This window comes from Salmo salar, chromosome 07 (genome assembly GCF_965601325.2).
Source record: "Salmo salar chromosome 07, fSalSal1, whole genome shotgun sequence".
Classification (NCBI taxonomy): Eukaryota; Metazoa; Chordata; class Actinopteri; order Salmoniformes; family Salmonidae; genus Salmo; species Salmo salar.
The window spans coordinates 7,608,122-7,620,942 of NC_138297.1; the positions used below are offsets into that span (position 1 = coordinate 7,608,122).

Genomic DNA, 12,821 nt, shown 5'->3' on the forward strand with positions numbered 1-12,821 from the left:
CTGGTTGCAGTTCACTTCTGAAAATAAAAATGGATTGCAGAGGATGGTTTCAATCTATAGGCCTCTGGGTTATGGGCCCAGCACGCTTCCGCTGGGACACTCTGTTTTCAGCCACCCCTGACAAGAATTAAACTCACAATCCCTGGCATGGGAGGCCAGTTTTTTAGGCATCTGGGGCATGGTGTTATAGCATGACCTATACGAACTGATAGAAACAGTAAAAAAAAGAATCACCAAGGGCAATGAGACATGCCGAAGATATTATGCTTTTTTTGATCGCTGGTTGCAATTAATTTCTAAAAATAAAAATTGTTAGCTGAGGATGGCTTCAGTTCATCGAGCTCTGGGCCCAGCACGTTTCCACAGCGCCACAACCCACCCCAGAAGGGACTCGAACCCTCAATCCCTAGCTTAGGAGGCCAGTGCCTTATCCATTAGGCCACTGGGGCACTGCGAAGATAGAATGACCTATACGAACTGATAGAAGCAGTAAGGAAAATATATAATGGAAGGCAATGAGAAATGCCCATGAAATTATGCTTTGCCCATGAAATTATGCTTTTTTTGATTTATGGTTGCACTTCATTGCTAAAAATAAAACTGGATAGCAGAGGATGGTTTCCATCCATCGACCTCTGGGTTATGGGCCCAGCACGCTTCCGCTGGGAAACTCTGCAGCCGCCCCTGACAAGAATTAAACTCACAATCCCTGGCATGGGAGGCCAGTTTTTTAGGCATCTGGGGCATGGTGTTATAGCATGACCTATACAAACTTATAGAAACAGTAAAAAAAAGAATCACGTAGGGCACTGAGACATGCCCATGATATTTTGCTTTTTTTGAACGCTGGTTGCAATTAATTTGTAAAAAGAAAGATTGTTAGCAGTTTTTATATTTCTGTTTGCTGAAAACAAACTGGATAGAAGAGGATGGTTTCGATCCATAAATCACTGGGTTAACTGCTCAGCATACTTGCACTTCATCACTCCACTTTCAGGCACCCCAAAATAATACTTGAACTCACAATACATGGATTAGGAGGCCAGTTTCTTAGGCCACTGTGGCACTGTGTGATCAGCATGACCTCTACGAACTGATAGAAGCAGATTCAAAAAAAGAATCACGAAGGGCAGAGAGACATGCCCATGAAAGTATACTTTTTGTTAATCTCTATTTGCACTTCCTTTCTAAAAATTCAATAGCTTCAACATCTTTGTTACATGAACTCTCTTCTTCTTTCCCAAACTGCCTTCATCCACCCCAGATGGGACTCGAACCCACAATCCCTGGCTTAGAAGGCCAGTGCCTTATCCATTAGGCCACTAGGGTACTTGCCAAAATCTATCTTGATAGCAGAGAGTGGTTTCGATCCATCGACCTCTGGGTTACGGGGCCATCACGCTACCGCTGCACCTCTGTAATCAGTGTGTCCTATACAAACTGACAGAAGCAGTCAAACAAAGAATCACAGAGGGCACTGAGACATGCCCATGAAATTATGCTATTTTTTATTTATGGTTGCAATCAATTTCTAAAAATAAAAATGGATTGCAGAGGATGGTTTCTTCCATCAACCTCTGGGCCCATCACGTTTCCGCAGCGCCACTCTGCTTCAACCCACGGAGGGCACTGAGACATGCCATTGCTATTATGCTTTTTTTTATCCCTGGTTGCAGTTCATTTCTGAAAATAAAAATGGATTGCAGAGGATGGTTTCAATCTATAGGCCTCTGGGTTATGGGCCCAGCACGCTTCCGCTGGGACACTCTGTTTTCAGCCACCCCTGACAAGAATTAAACTCACAATCCCTGGCATGGGAGGCCAGTTTTTTAGGCATCTGGGGCATGGTGTTATAGCATGACCTATACGAACTGATAGAAACAGTAAAAAAAAAGAATCACCAAGGGCAATGAGACATGCCGAAGATATTATGCTTTTTTTGATCGCTGGTTGCAATTAATTTCTAAAAATAAAAATTGTTAGCTGAGGATGGCTTCAGTTCATCGACCTCTGGGCCCAGCACGTTTCCACAGCGCCACAACCCACCCCAGAAGGGACTCGAACCCTCAATCCCTGGCTTAGGAGGCCAGTGCCTTATCCATTAGGCCACTGGGGCACTGCGAAGATAGAATGACCTATACAAACTGATAGAAGCAGTAAGGAAAATATATAATGGAAGGCAATGAGAAATGCCCATGAAATTATGCTTTGCCCATGAAATTATGCTTTTTTTGATTTATGGTTGCACTTCATTGCTAAAAATAAAACTGGATAGCAGAGGATGGTTTCCATCCATCGACCTCTGGGTTATGGGCCCAGCACGCTTCCGCTGGGAAACTCTGCAGCCGCCCCTGACAAGAATTAAACTCACAATCCCTGGCATGGGAGGCCAGTTTTTTAGGCATCTGGGGCATGGTGTTATAGCATGACCTATACGAACTTATAGAAACAGTAAAAAAAAGAATCACGTAGGGCACTGAGACATGCCCATGATATTTTGCTTTTTTTGAACGCTGGTTGCAATTAATTTGTAAAAAGAAAGATTGTTAGCAGTTTTTATATTTCTGTTTGCTGAAAACAAACTGGATAGAAGAGGATGGTTTCGATCCATAAATCACTGGGTTAACTGCTCAGCATACTTGCACTTCATCACTCCACTTTCAGGCACCCCAAAATAATACTTGAACTCACAATACATGGATTAGGAGGCCAGTTTCTTAGGCCACTGTGGCACTGTGTGATCAGCATGACCTCTACGAACTGATAGAAGCAGATTCAAAAAAAGAATCACGAAGGGCAGAGAGACATGCCCATGAAAGTATACTTTTTGTTAATCTCTATTTGCACTTCCTTTCTAAAAATTCAATAGCTTCAACATCTTTGTTACATGAACTCTCTTCTTCTTTCCCAAACTGCCTTCATCCACCCCAGATGGGACTCGAACCCACAATCCCTGGCTTAGAAGGCCAGTGCCTTATCCATTAGGCCACTAGGGTACTTGCCAAAATCTATCTTGATAGCAGAGAGTGGTTTCGATCCATCGACCTCTGGGTTACGGGGCCATCACGCTACCGCTGCACCTCTGTAATCAGTGTGTCCTATACAAACTGACAGAAGCAGTCAAACAAAGAATCACAGAGGGCACTGAGACATGCCCATGAAATTATGCTATTTTTTATTTATGGTTGCAATCAATTTCTAAAAATAAAAATGGATTGCAGAGGATGGTTTCTTCCATCAACCTCTGGGCCCATCACGTTTCCGCAGCGCCACTCTGCTTCAACCCACGGAGGGCACTGAGACATGCCATTGCTATTATGCTTTTTTTTATCCCTGGTTGCAGTTCATTTCTGAAAATAAAAATGGATTGCAGAGGATGGTTTCAATCTATAGGCCTCTGGGTTATGGGCCCAGCACGCTTCCGCTGGGACACTCTGTTTTCAGCCACCCCTGACAAGAATTAAACTCACAATCCCTGGCATGGGAGGCCAGTTTTTTAGGCATCTGGGGCATGGTGTTATAGCATGACCTATACGAACTGATAGAAACAGTAAAAAAAAAGAATCACCAAGGGCAATGAGACATGCCGAAGATATTATGCTTTTTTTGATCGCTGGTTGCAATTAATTTCTAAAAATAAAAATTGTTAGCTGAGGATGGCTTCAGTTCATCGACCTCTGGGCCCAGCACGTTTCCACAGCGCCACAACCCACCCCAGAAGGGACTCGAACCCTCAATCCCTGGCTTAGGAGGCCAGTGCCTTATCCATTAGGCCACTGGGGCACTGCGAAGATAGAATGACCTATACAAACTGATAGAAGCAGTAAGGAAAATATATAATGGAAGGCAATGAGAAATGCCCATGAAATTATGCTTTGCCCATGAAATTATGCTTTTTTTGATTTATGGTTGCACTTCATTGCTAAAAATAAAACTGGATAGCAGAGGATGGTTTCCATCCATCGACCTCTGGGTTATGGGCCCAGCACGCTTCCGCTGGGAAACTCTGCAGCCGCCCCTGACAAGAATTAAACTCACAATCCCTGGCATGGGAGGCCAGTTTTTTAGGCATCTGGGGCATGGTGTTATAGCATGACCTATACGAACTTATAGAAACAGTAAAAAAAAGAATCACGTAGGGCACTGAGACATGCCCATGATATTTTGCTTTTTTTGAACGCTGGTTGCAATTAATTTGTAAAAAGAAAGATTGTTAGCAGTTTTTATATTTCTGTTTGCTGAAAACAAACTGGATAGAAGAGGATGGTTTCGATCCATAAATCACTGGGTTAACTGCTCAGCATACTTGCACTTCATCACTCCACTTTCAGGCACCCCAAAATAATACTTGAACTCACAATACATGGATTAGGAGGCCAGTTTCTTAGGCCACTGTGGCACTGTGTGATCAGCATGACCTCTACGAACTGATAGAAGCAGATTCAAAAAAAGAATCACGAAGGGCAGAGAGACATGCCCATGAAAGTATACTTTTTGTTAATCTCTATTTGCACTTCCTTTCTAAAAATTCAATAGCTTCAACATCTTTGTTACATGAACTCTCTTCTTCTTTCCCAAACTGCCTTCATCCACCCCAGATGGGACTCGAACCCACAATCCCTGGCTTAGAAGGCCAGTGCCTTATCCATTAGGCCACTAGGGTACTTGCCAAAATCTATCTTGATAGCAGAGAGTGGTTTCGATCCATCGACCTCTGGGTTACGGGGCCATCACGCTACCGCTGCACCTCTGTAATCAGTGTGACCTATACAAACTGACAGAAGCAGTCAAACAAAGAATCACAGAGGGCACTGAGACATGCCCATGAAATTATGCTATTTTTTATTTATGGTTGCAATTAATTTCTAAAAATAAAAATGGATTGCAGAGGATGGTTTCATCCATCAACCTCTGGGCCCATCACGTTTCCGCAGCGCCACTCTGCTTCAACCCACGGAGGGCACTGAGACATGCCATTGATATTATGCTTTTTTTTATCCCTGGTTGCAGTTCACTTCTGAAAATAAAAATGGATTGCAGAGGATGGTTTCAATCTATAGGCCTCTGGGTTATGGGCCCAGCACGCTTCCGCTGGGACACTCTGTTTTCAGCCACCCCTGACAAGAATTAAACTCACAATCCCTGGCATGGGAGGCCAGTTTTTTAGGCATCTGGGGCATGGTGTTATAGCATGACCTATACGAACTGATAGAAACAGTAAAAAAAAAGAATCACCAAGGGCAATGAGACATGCCGAAGATATTATGCTTTTTTTGATCGCTGGTTGCAATTAATTTCTAAAAATAAAAATTGTTAGCTGAGGATGGCTTCAGTTCATCGACCTCTGGGCCCAGCACGTTTCCACAGCGCCACAACCCACCCCAGAAGGGACTCGAACCCTCAATCCCTGGCTTAGGAGGCCAGTGCCTTATCCATTAGGCCACTGGGGCACTGCGAAGATAGAATGACCTATACGAACTGATAGAAGCAGTAAGGAAAATATATAATGGAAGGCAATGAGAAATGCCCATGAAATTATGCTTTGCCCATGAAATTATGCTTTTTTTGATTTATGGTTGCACTTCATTGCTAAAAATAAAACTGGATAGCAGAGGATGGTTTCCATCCATCGACCTCTGGGTTATGGGCCCAGCACGCTTCCGCTGGGAAACTCTGCAGCCGCCCCTGACAAGAATTAAACTCACAATCCCTGGCATGGGAGGCCAGTTTTTTAGGCATCTGGGGCATGGTGTTATAGCATGACCTATACGAACTGATAGAAACAGTAAAAAAAAGAATCACGTAGGGCACTGAGACATGCCCATGATATTTTGCTTTTTTTGAACGCTGGTTGCAATTAATTTGTAAAAAGAAAGATTGTTAGCAGTTTTTATATTTCTGTTTGCTGAAAACAAACTGGATAGAAGAGGATGGTTTCGATCCATAAATCACTGGGTTAACTGCTCAGCATACTTGCACTTCATCACTCCACTTTCAGGCACCACAAAATAATACTTGAACTCACAATACATGGATTAGGAGGCCAGTTTCTTAGGCCACTGTGGCACTGTGTGATCAGCATGACCTCTACGAACTGATAGAAGCAGATTCAAAAAAAGAATCACGAAGGGCAGAGAGACATGCCCATGAAAGTATACTTTTTGTTAATCTCTATTTGCACTTCCTTTCTAAAAATTCAATAGCTTCAACATCTTTGTTACATGAACTCTCTTCTTCTTTCCCAAACTGCCTTCATCCACCCCAGATGGGACTCGAACCCACAATCCCTGGCTTAGAAGGCCAGTGCCTTATCCATTAGGCCACTAGGGTACTTGCCAAAATCTATCTTGATAGCAGAGAGTGGTTTCGATCCATCGACCTCTGGGTTACGGGGCCATCACGCTACCGCTGCACCTCTGTAATCAGTGTGACCTATACAAACTGACAGAAGCAGTCAAACAAAGAATCACAGAGGGCACTGAGACATGCCCATGAAATTATGCTATTTTTTATTTATGGTTGCAATTAATTTCTAAAAATAAAAATGGATTGCAGAGGATGGTTTCATCCATCAACCTCTGGGCCCATCACGTTTCCGCAGCGCCACTCTGCTTCAACCCACGGAGGGCACTGAGACATGCCATTGATATTATGCTTTTTTTTATCCCTGGTTGCAGTTCACTTCTGAAAATAAAAATGGATTGCAGAGGATGGTTTCAATCTATAGGCCTCTGGGTTATGGGCCCAGCACGCTTCCGCTGGGACACTCTGTTTTCAGCCACCCCTGACAAGAATTAAACTCACAATCCCTGGCATGGGAGGCCAGTTTTTTAGGCATCTGGGGCATGGTGTTATAGCATGACCTATACGAACTGATAGAAACAGTAAAAAAAAAGAATCACCAAGGGCAATGAGACATGCCGAAGATATTATGCTTTTTTTGATCGCTGGTTGCAATTAATTTCTAAAAATAAAAATTGTTAGCTGAGGATGGCTTCAGTTCATCGACCTCTGGGCCCAGCACGTTTCCACAGCGCCACAACCCACCCCAGAAGGGACTCGAACCCTCAATCCCTGGCTTAGGAGGCCAGTGCCTTATCCATTAGGCCACTGGGGCACTGCGAAGATAGAATGACCTATACGAACTGATAGAAGCAGTAAGGAAAATATATAATGGAAGGCAATGAGAAATGCCCATGAAATTATGCTTTGCCCATGAAATTATGCTTTTTTTGATTTATGGTTGCACTTCATTGCTAAAAATAAAACTGGATAGCAGAGGATGGTTTCCATCCATCGACCTCTGGGTTATGGGCCCAGCACGCTTCCGCTGGGAAACTCTGCAGCCGCCCCTGACAAGAATTAAACTCACAATCCCTGGCATGGGAGGCCAGTTTTTTAGGCATCTGGGGCATGGTGTTATAGCATGACCTATACGAACTGATAGAAACAGTAAAAAAAAGAATCACGTAGGGCACTGAGACATGCCCATGATATTTTGCTTTTTTTGAACGCTGGTTGCAATTAATTTGTAAAAAGAAAGATTGTTAGCAGTTTTTATATTTCTGTTTGCTGAAAACAAACTGGATAGAAGAGGATGGTTTCGATCCATAAATCACTGGGTTAACTGCTCAGCATACTTGCACTTCATCACTCCACTTTCAGGCACCACAAAATAATACTTGAACTCACAATACATGGATTAGGAGGCCAGTTTCTTAGGCCACTGTGGCACTGTGTGATCAGCATGACCTCTACGAACTGATAGAAGCAGATTCAAAAAAAGAATCACGAAGGGCAGAGAGACATGCCCATGAAAGTATACTTTTTGTTAATCTCTATTTGCACTTCCTTTCTAAAAATTCAATAGCTTCAACATCTTTGTTACATGAACTCTCTTCTTCTTTCCCAAACTGCCTTCATCCACCCCAGATGGGACTCGAACCCACAATCCCTGGCTTAGAAGGCCAGTGCCTTATCCATTAGGCCACTAGGGTACTTGCCAAAATCTATCTTGATAGCAGAGAGTGGTTTCGATCCATCGACCTCTGGGTTACGGGGCCATCACGCTACCGCTGCACCTCTGTAATCAGTGTGACCTATACAAACTGACAGAAGCAGTCAAACAAAGAATCACAGAGGGCACTGAGACATGCCCATGAAATTATGCTATTTTTTATTTATGGTTGCAATTAATTTCTAAAAATAAAAATGGATTGCAGAGGATGGTTTCATCCATCAACCTCTGGGCCCATCACGTTTCCGCAGCGCCACTCTGCTTCAACCCACCAAGGGCAATGAGACATGCCGAAGATATTATGCTTTTTTTGATCGCTGGTTGCAATTAATTTCTAAAAATAAAAATTGTTAGGTGAGGATGGCTTCAGTTCATCGACCTCTGGGCCCAGCACGTTTCCACAGCGCCACAACCCACCCCAGAAGGGACTCGAACCCTCAATCCCTGGCTTAGGAGGCCAGTGCCTTATCCATTAGGCCACTGGGGCACTGCGAAGATAGAATGACCTATACGAACTGATAGAAGCAGTAAGGAAAATATATAATGGAAGGCAATGAGAAATGCCCATGAAATTATGCTTTGCCCATGAAATTATGCTTTTTTTGATTTATGGTTGCACTTCATTGCTAAAAATAAAACTGGATAGCAGAGGATGGTTTCCATCCATCGACCTCTGGGTTATGGGCCCAGCACGCTTCCGCTGGGAAACTCTGCAGCCGCCCCTGACAAGAATTAAACTCACAATCCCTGGCATGGGAGGCCAGTTTTTTAGGCATCTGGGGCATGGTGTTATAGCATGACCTATACGAACTGATAGAAACAGTAAAAAAAAGAATCACGTAGGGCACTGAGACATGCCCATGATATTTTGCTTTTTTTGAACGCTGGTTGCAATTAATTTGTAAAAAGAAAGATTGTTAGCAGTTTTTATATTTCTGTTTGCTGAAAACAAACTGGATAGAAGAGGATGGTTTCGATCCATAAATCACTGGGTTAACTGCTCAGCATACTTGCACTTCATCACTCCACTTTCAGGCACCCCAAAATAATACTTGAACTCACAATACATGGATTAGGAGGCCAGTTTCTTAGGCCACTGTGGCACTGTGTGATCAGCATGACCTCTACGAACTGATAGAAGCAGATTCAAAAAAAGAATCACGAAGGGCAGAGAGACATGCCCATGAAAGTATACTTTTTGTTAATCTCTATTTGCACTTCCTTTCTAAAAATTCAATAGCTTCAACATCTTTGTTACATGAACTCTCTTCTTCTTTCCCAAACTGCCTTCATCCACCCCAGATGGGACTCGAACCCACAATCCCTGGCTTAGAAGGCCAGTGCCTTATCCATTAGGCCACTAGGGTACTTGCCAAAATCTATCTTGATAGCAGAGAGTGGTTTCGATCCATCGACCTCTGGGTTACGGGGCCATCACGCTACCGCTGCACCTCTGTAATCAGTGTGACCTATACAAACTGACAGAAGCAGTCAAACAAAGAATCACAGAGGGCACTGAGACATGCCCATGAAATTATGCTATTTTTTATTTATGGTTGCAATTAATTTCTAAAAATAAAAATGGATTGCAGAGGATGGTTTCATCCATCAACCTCTGGGCCCATCACGTTTCCGCAGCGCCACTCTGCTTCAACCCACGGAGGGCACTGAGACATGCCATTGATATTATGCTTTTTTTTATCCCTGGTTGCAGTTCACTTCTGAAAATAAAAATGGATTGCAGAGGATGGTTTCAATCTATAGGCCTCTGGGTTATGGGCCCAGCACGCTTCCGCTGGGACACTCTGTTTTCAGCCACCCCTGACAAGAATTAAACTCACAATCCCTGGCATGGGAGGCCAGTTTTTTAGGCATCTGGGGCATGGTGTTATAGCATGACCTATACGAACTGATAGAAACAGTAAAAAAAAAGAATCACCAAGGGCAATGAGACATGCCGAAGATATTATGCTTTTTTTGATCGCTGGTTGCAATTAATTTCTAAAAATAAAAATGGTTAGCTGAGGATGGCTTCAGTTCATCGACCTCTGGGCCCAGCACGTTTCCACAGCGCCACAACCCACCCCAGAAGGGACTCGAACCCTCAATCCCTGGCTTAGGAGGCCAGTGCCTTATCCATTAGGCCACTGGGGCACTGCGAAGATAGAATGACCTATACGAACTGATAGAAGCAGTAAGGAAAATATATAATGGAAGGCAATGAGAAATGCCCATGAAATTATGCTTTGCCCATGAAATTATGCTTTTTTTGATTTATGGTTGCACTTCATTGCTAAAAATAAAACTGGATAGCAGAGGATGGTTTCCATCCATCGACCTCTGGGTTATGGGCCCAGCACGCTTCCGCTGGGAAACTCTGCAGCCGCCCCTGACAAGAATTAAACTCACAATCCCTGGCATGGGAGGCCAGTTTTTTAGGCATCTGGGGCATGGTGTTATAGCATGACCTATACGAACTGATAGAAACAGTAAAAAAAAGAATCACGTAGGGCACTGAGACATGCCCATGATATTTTGCTTTTTTTGAACGCTGGTTGCAATTAATTTGTAAAAAGAAAGATTGTTAGCAGTTTTTATATTTCTGTTTGCTGAAAACAAACTGGATAGAAGAGGATGGTTTCGATCCATAAATCACTGGGTTAACTGCTCAGCATACTTGCACTTCATCACTCCACTTTCAGGCACCACAAAATAATACTTGAACTCACAATACATGGATTAGGAGGCCAGTTTCTTAGGCCACTGTGGCACTGTGTGATCAGCATGACCTCTACGAACTGATAGAAGCAGATTCAAAAAAAGAATCACGAAGGGCAGAGAGACATGCCCATGAAAGTATACTTTTTGTTAATCTCTATTTGCACTTCCTTTCTAAAAATTCAATAGCTTCAACATCTTTGTTACATGAACTCTCTTCTTCTTTCCCAAACTGCCTTCATCCACCCCAGATGGGACTCGAACCCACAATCCCTGGCTTAGAAGGCCAGTGCCTTATCCATTAGGCCACTAGGGTACTTGCCAAAATCTATCTTGATAGCAGAGAGTGGTTTCGATCCATCGACCTCTGGGTTACGGGGCCATCACGCTACCGCTGCACCTCTGTAATCAGTGTGACCTATACAAACTGACAGAAGCAGTCAAACAAAGAATCACAGAGGGCACTGAGACATGCCCATGAAATTATGCTATTTTTTATTTATGGTTGCAATTAATTTCTAAAAATAAAAATGGATTGCAGAGGATGGTTTCATCCATCAACCTCTGGGCCCATCACGTTTCCGCAGCGCCACTCTGCTTCAACCCACGGAGGGCACTGAGACATGCCATTGATATTATGCTTTTTTTTATCCCTGGTTGCAGTTCACTTCTGAAAATAAAAATGGATTGCAGAGGATGGTTTCAATCTATAGGCCTCTGGGTTATGGGCCCAGCACGCTTCCGCTGGGACACTCTGTTTTCAGCCACCCCTGACAAGAATTAAACTCACAATCCCTGGCATGGGAGGCCAGTTTTTTAGGCATCTGGGGCATGGTGTTATAGCATGACCTATACGAACTGATAGAAACAGTAAAAAAAAAGAATCACCAAGGGCAATGAGACATGCCGAAGATATTATGCTTTTTTTGATCGCTGGTTGCAATTAATTTCTAAAAATAAAAATTGTTAGCTGAGGATGGCTTCAGTTCATCGACCTCTGGGCCCAGCACGTTTCCACAGCGCCACAACCCACCCCAGAAGGGACTCGAACCCTCAATCCCTGGCTTAGGAGGCCAGTGCCTTATCCATTAGGCCACTGGGGCACTGCAAAGATAGAATGACCTATACGAACTGATAGAAGCAGTAAGGAAAATATATAATGGAAGGCAATGAGAAATGCCCATGAAATTATGCTTTGCCCATGAAATTATGCTTTTTTTGATTTATGGTTGCACTTCATTGCTAAAAATAAAACTGGATAGCAGAGGATGGTTTCCATCCATCGACCTCTGGGTTATGGGCCCAGCACGCTTCCGCTGGGAAACTCTGCAGCCGCCCCTGACAAGAATTAAACTCACAATCCCTGGCATGGGAGGCCAGTTTTTTAGGCATCTGGGGCATGGTGTTATAGCATGACCTATACGAACTGATAGAAACAGTAAAAAAAAGAATCACGTAGGGCACTGAGACATGCCCATGATATTTTGCTTTTTTTGAACGCTGGTTGCAATTAATTTGTAAAAAGAAAGATTGTTAGCAGTTTTTATATTTCTGTTTGCTGAAAACAAACTGGATAGAAGAGGATGGTTTCGATCCATAAATCACTGGGTTAACTGCTCAGCATACTTGCACTTCATCACTCCACTTTCAGGCACCACAAAATAATACTTGAACTCACAATACATGGATTAGGAGGCCAGTTTCTTAGGCCACTGTGGCACTGTGTGATCAGCATGACCTCTACGAACTGATAGAAGCAGATTCAAAAAAAGAATCACGAAGGGCAGAGAGACATGCCCATGAAAGTATACTTTTTGTTAATCTCTATTTGCACTTCCTTTCTAAAAATTCAATAGCTTCAACATCTTTGTTACATGAACTCTCTTCTTCTTTCCCAAACTGCCTTCATCCACCCCAGATGGGACTCGAACCCACAATCCCTGGCTTAGAAGGCCAGTGCCTTATCCATTAGGCCACTAGGGTACTTGCCAAAATCTATCTTGATAGCAGAGAGTGGTTTCGATCCATCGACCTCTGGGTTACGGGGCCATCACGCTACCGCTGCACCTCTGTAATCAGTGTGACC

The 12,821-nt window shown here is 43.4% G+C and overlaps 16 non-coding genes across 16 annotated transcripts; all 16 read right to left on the minus strand.

Moving 5' to 3' along the window:
* Window positions 1–376: 376 nt before the first annotated feature.
* On the minus strand, window positions 377–449 carry trnar-ccu (transfer RNA arginine (anticodon CCU)). Its single transcript has one exon. It is a non-coding gene; the product is annotated as a tRNA-Arg (tRNA).
* An 807-nt stretch (window positions 450–1,256) lies between these two features.
* On the minus strand, window positions 1,257–1,329 carry trnar-ucu (transfer RNA arginine (anticodon UCU)). Its single transcript has one exon. It is a non-coding gene; the product is annotated as a tRNA-Arg (tRNA).
* Window positions 1,330–2,043: 714 nt separating this feature from the next.
* On the minus strand, window positions 2,044–2,116 carry trnar-ccu (transfer RNA arginine (anticodon CCU)). Its single transcript has one exon. It is a non-coding gene; the product is annotated as a tRNA-Arg (tRNA).
* Window positions 2,117–2,923: 807 nt separating this feature from the next.
* On the minus strand, window positions 2,924–2,996 carry trnar-ucu (transfer RNA arginine (anticodon UCU)). Its single transcript has one exon. It is a non-coding gene; the product is annotated as a tRNA-Arg (tRNA).
* Window positions 2,997–3,710: 714 nt separating this feature from the next.
* Window positions 3,711–3,783, minus strand: trnar-ccu (transfer RNA arginine (anticodon CCU)). Its single transcript has one exon. It is a non-coding gene; the product is annotated as a tRNA-Arg (tRNA).
* An 807-nt stretch (window positions 3,784–4,590) lies between these two features.
* trnar-ucu (transfer RNA arginine (anticodon UCU)) lies at window positions 4,591–4,663 on the minus strand. The gene has a single exon. It is a non-coding gene; the product is annotated as a tRNA-Arg (tRNA).
* A 714-nt stretch (window positions 4,664–5,377) lies between these two features.
* On the minus strand, window positions 5,378–5,450 carry trnar-ccu (transfer RNA arginine (anticodon CCU)). The gene has a single exon. It is a non-coding gene; the product is annotated as a tRNA-Arg (tRNA).
* An 807-nt stretch (window positions 5,451–6,257) lies between these two features.
* Window positions 6,258–6,330, minus strand: trnar-ucu (transfer RNA arginine (anticodon UCU)). Its single transcript has one exon. It is a non-coding gene; the product is annotated as a tRNA-Arg (tRNA).
* A 714-nt stretch (window positions 6,331–7,044) lies between these two features.
* On the minus strand, window positions 7,045–7,117 carry trnar-ccu (transfer RNA arginine (anticodon CCU)). Its single transcript has one exon. It is a non-coding gene; the product is annotated as a tRNA-Arg (tRNA).
* Window positions 7,118–7,924: 807 nt separating this feature from the next.
* Window positions 7,925–7,997, minus strand: trnar-ucu (transfer RNA arginine (anticodon UCU)). The gene has a single exon. It is a non-coding gene; the product is annotated as a tRNA-Arg (tRNA).
* Window positions 7,998–8,431: 434 nt separating this feature from the next.
* On the minus strand, window positions 8,432–8,504 carry trnar-ccu (transfer RNA arginine (anticodon CCU)). Its single transcript has one exon. It is a non-coding gene; the product is annotated as a tRNA-Arg (tRNA).
* Window positions 8,505–9,311: 807 nt separating this feature from the next.
* trnar-ucu (transfer RNA arginine (anticodon UCU)) lies at window positions 9,312–9,384 on the minus strand. Its single transcript has one exon. It is a non-coding gene; the product is annotated as a tRNA-Arg (tRNA).
* A 714-nt stretch (window positions 9,385–10,098) lies between these two features.
* On the minus strand, window positions 10,099–10,171 carry trnar-ccu (transfer RNA arginine (anticodon CCU)). The gene has a single exon. It is a non-coding gene; the product is annotated as a tRNA-Arg (tRNA).
* An 807-nt stretch (window positions 10,172–10,978) lies between these two features.
* trnar-ucu (transfer RNA arginine (anticodon UCU)) lies at window positions 10,979–11,051 on the minus strand. Its single transcript has one exon. It is a non-coding gene; the product is annotated as a tRNA-Arg (tRNA).
* Window positions 11,052–11,765: 714 nt separating this feature from the next.
* Window positions 11,766–11,838, minus strand: trnar-ccu (transfer RNA arginine (anticodon CCU)). Its single transcript has one exon. It is a non-coding gene; the product is annotated as a tRNA-Arg (tRNA).
* Window positions 11,839–12,645: 807 nt separating this feature from the next.
* Window positions 12,646–12,718, minus strand: trnar-ucu (transfer RNA arginine (anticodon UCU)). The gene has a single exon. It is a non-coding gene; the product is annotated as a tRNA-Arg (tRNA).
* Window positions 12,719–12,821: the final 103 nt, after the last annotated feature.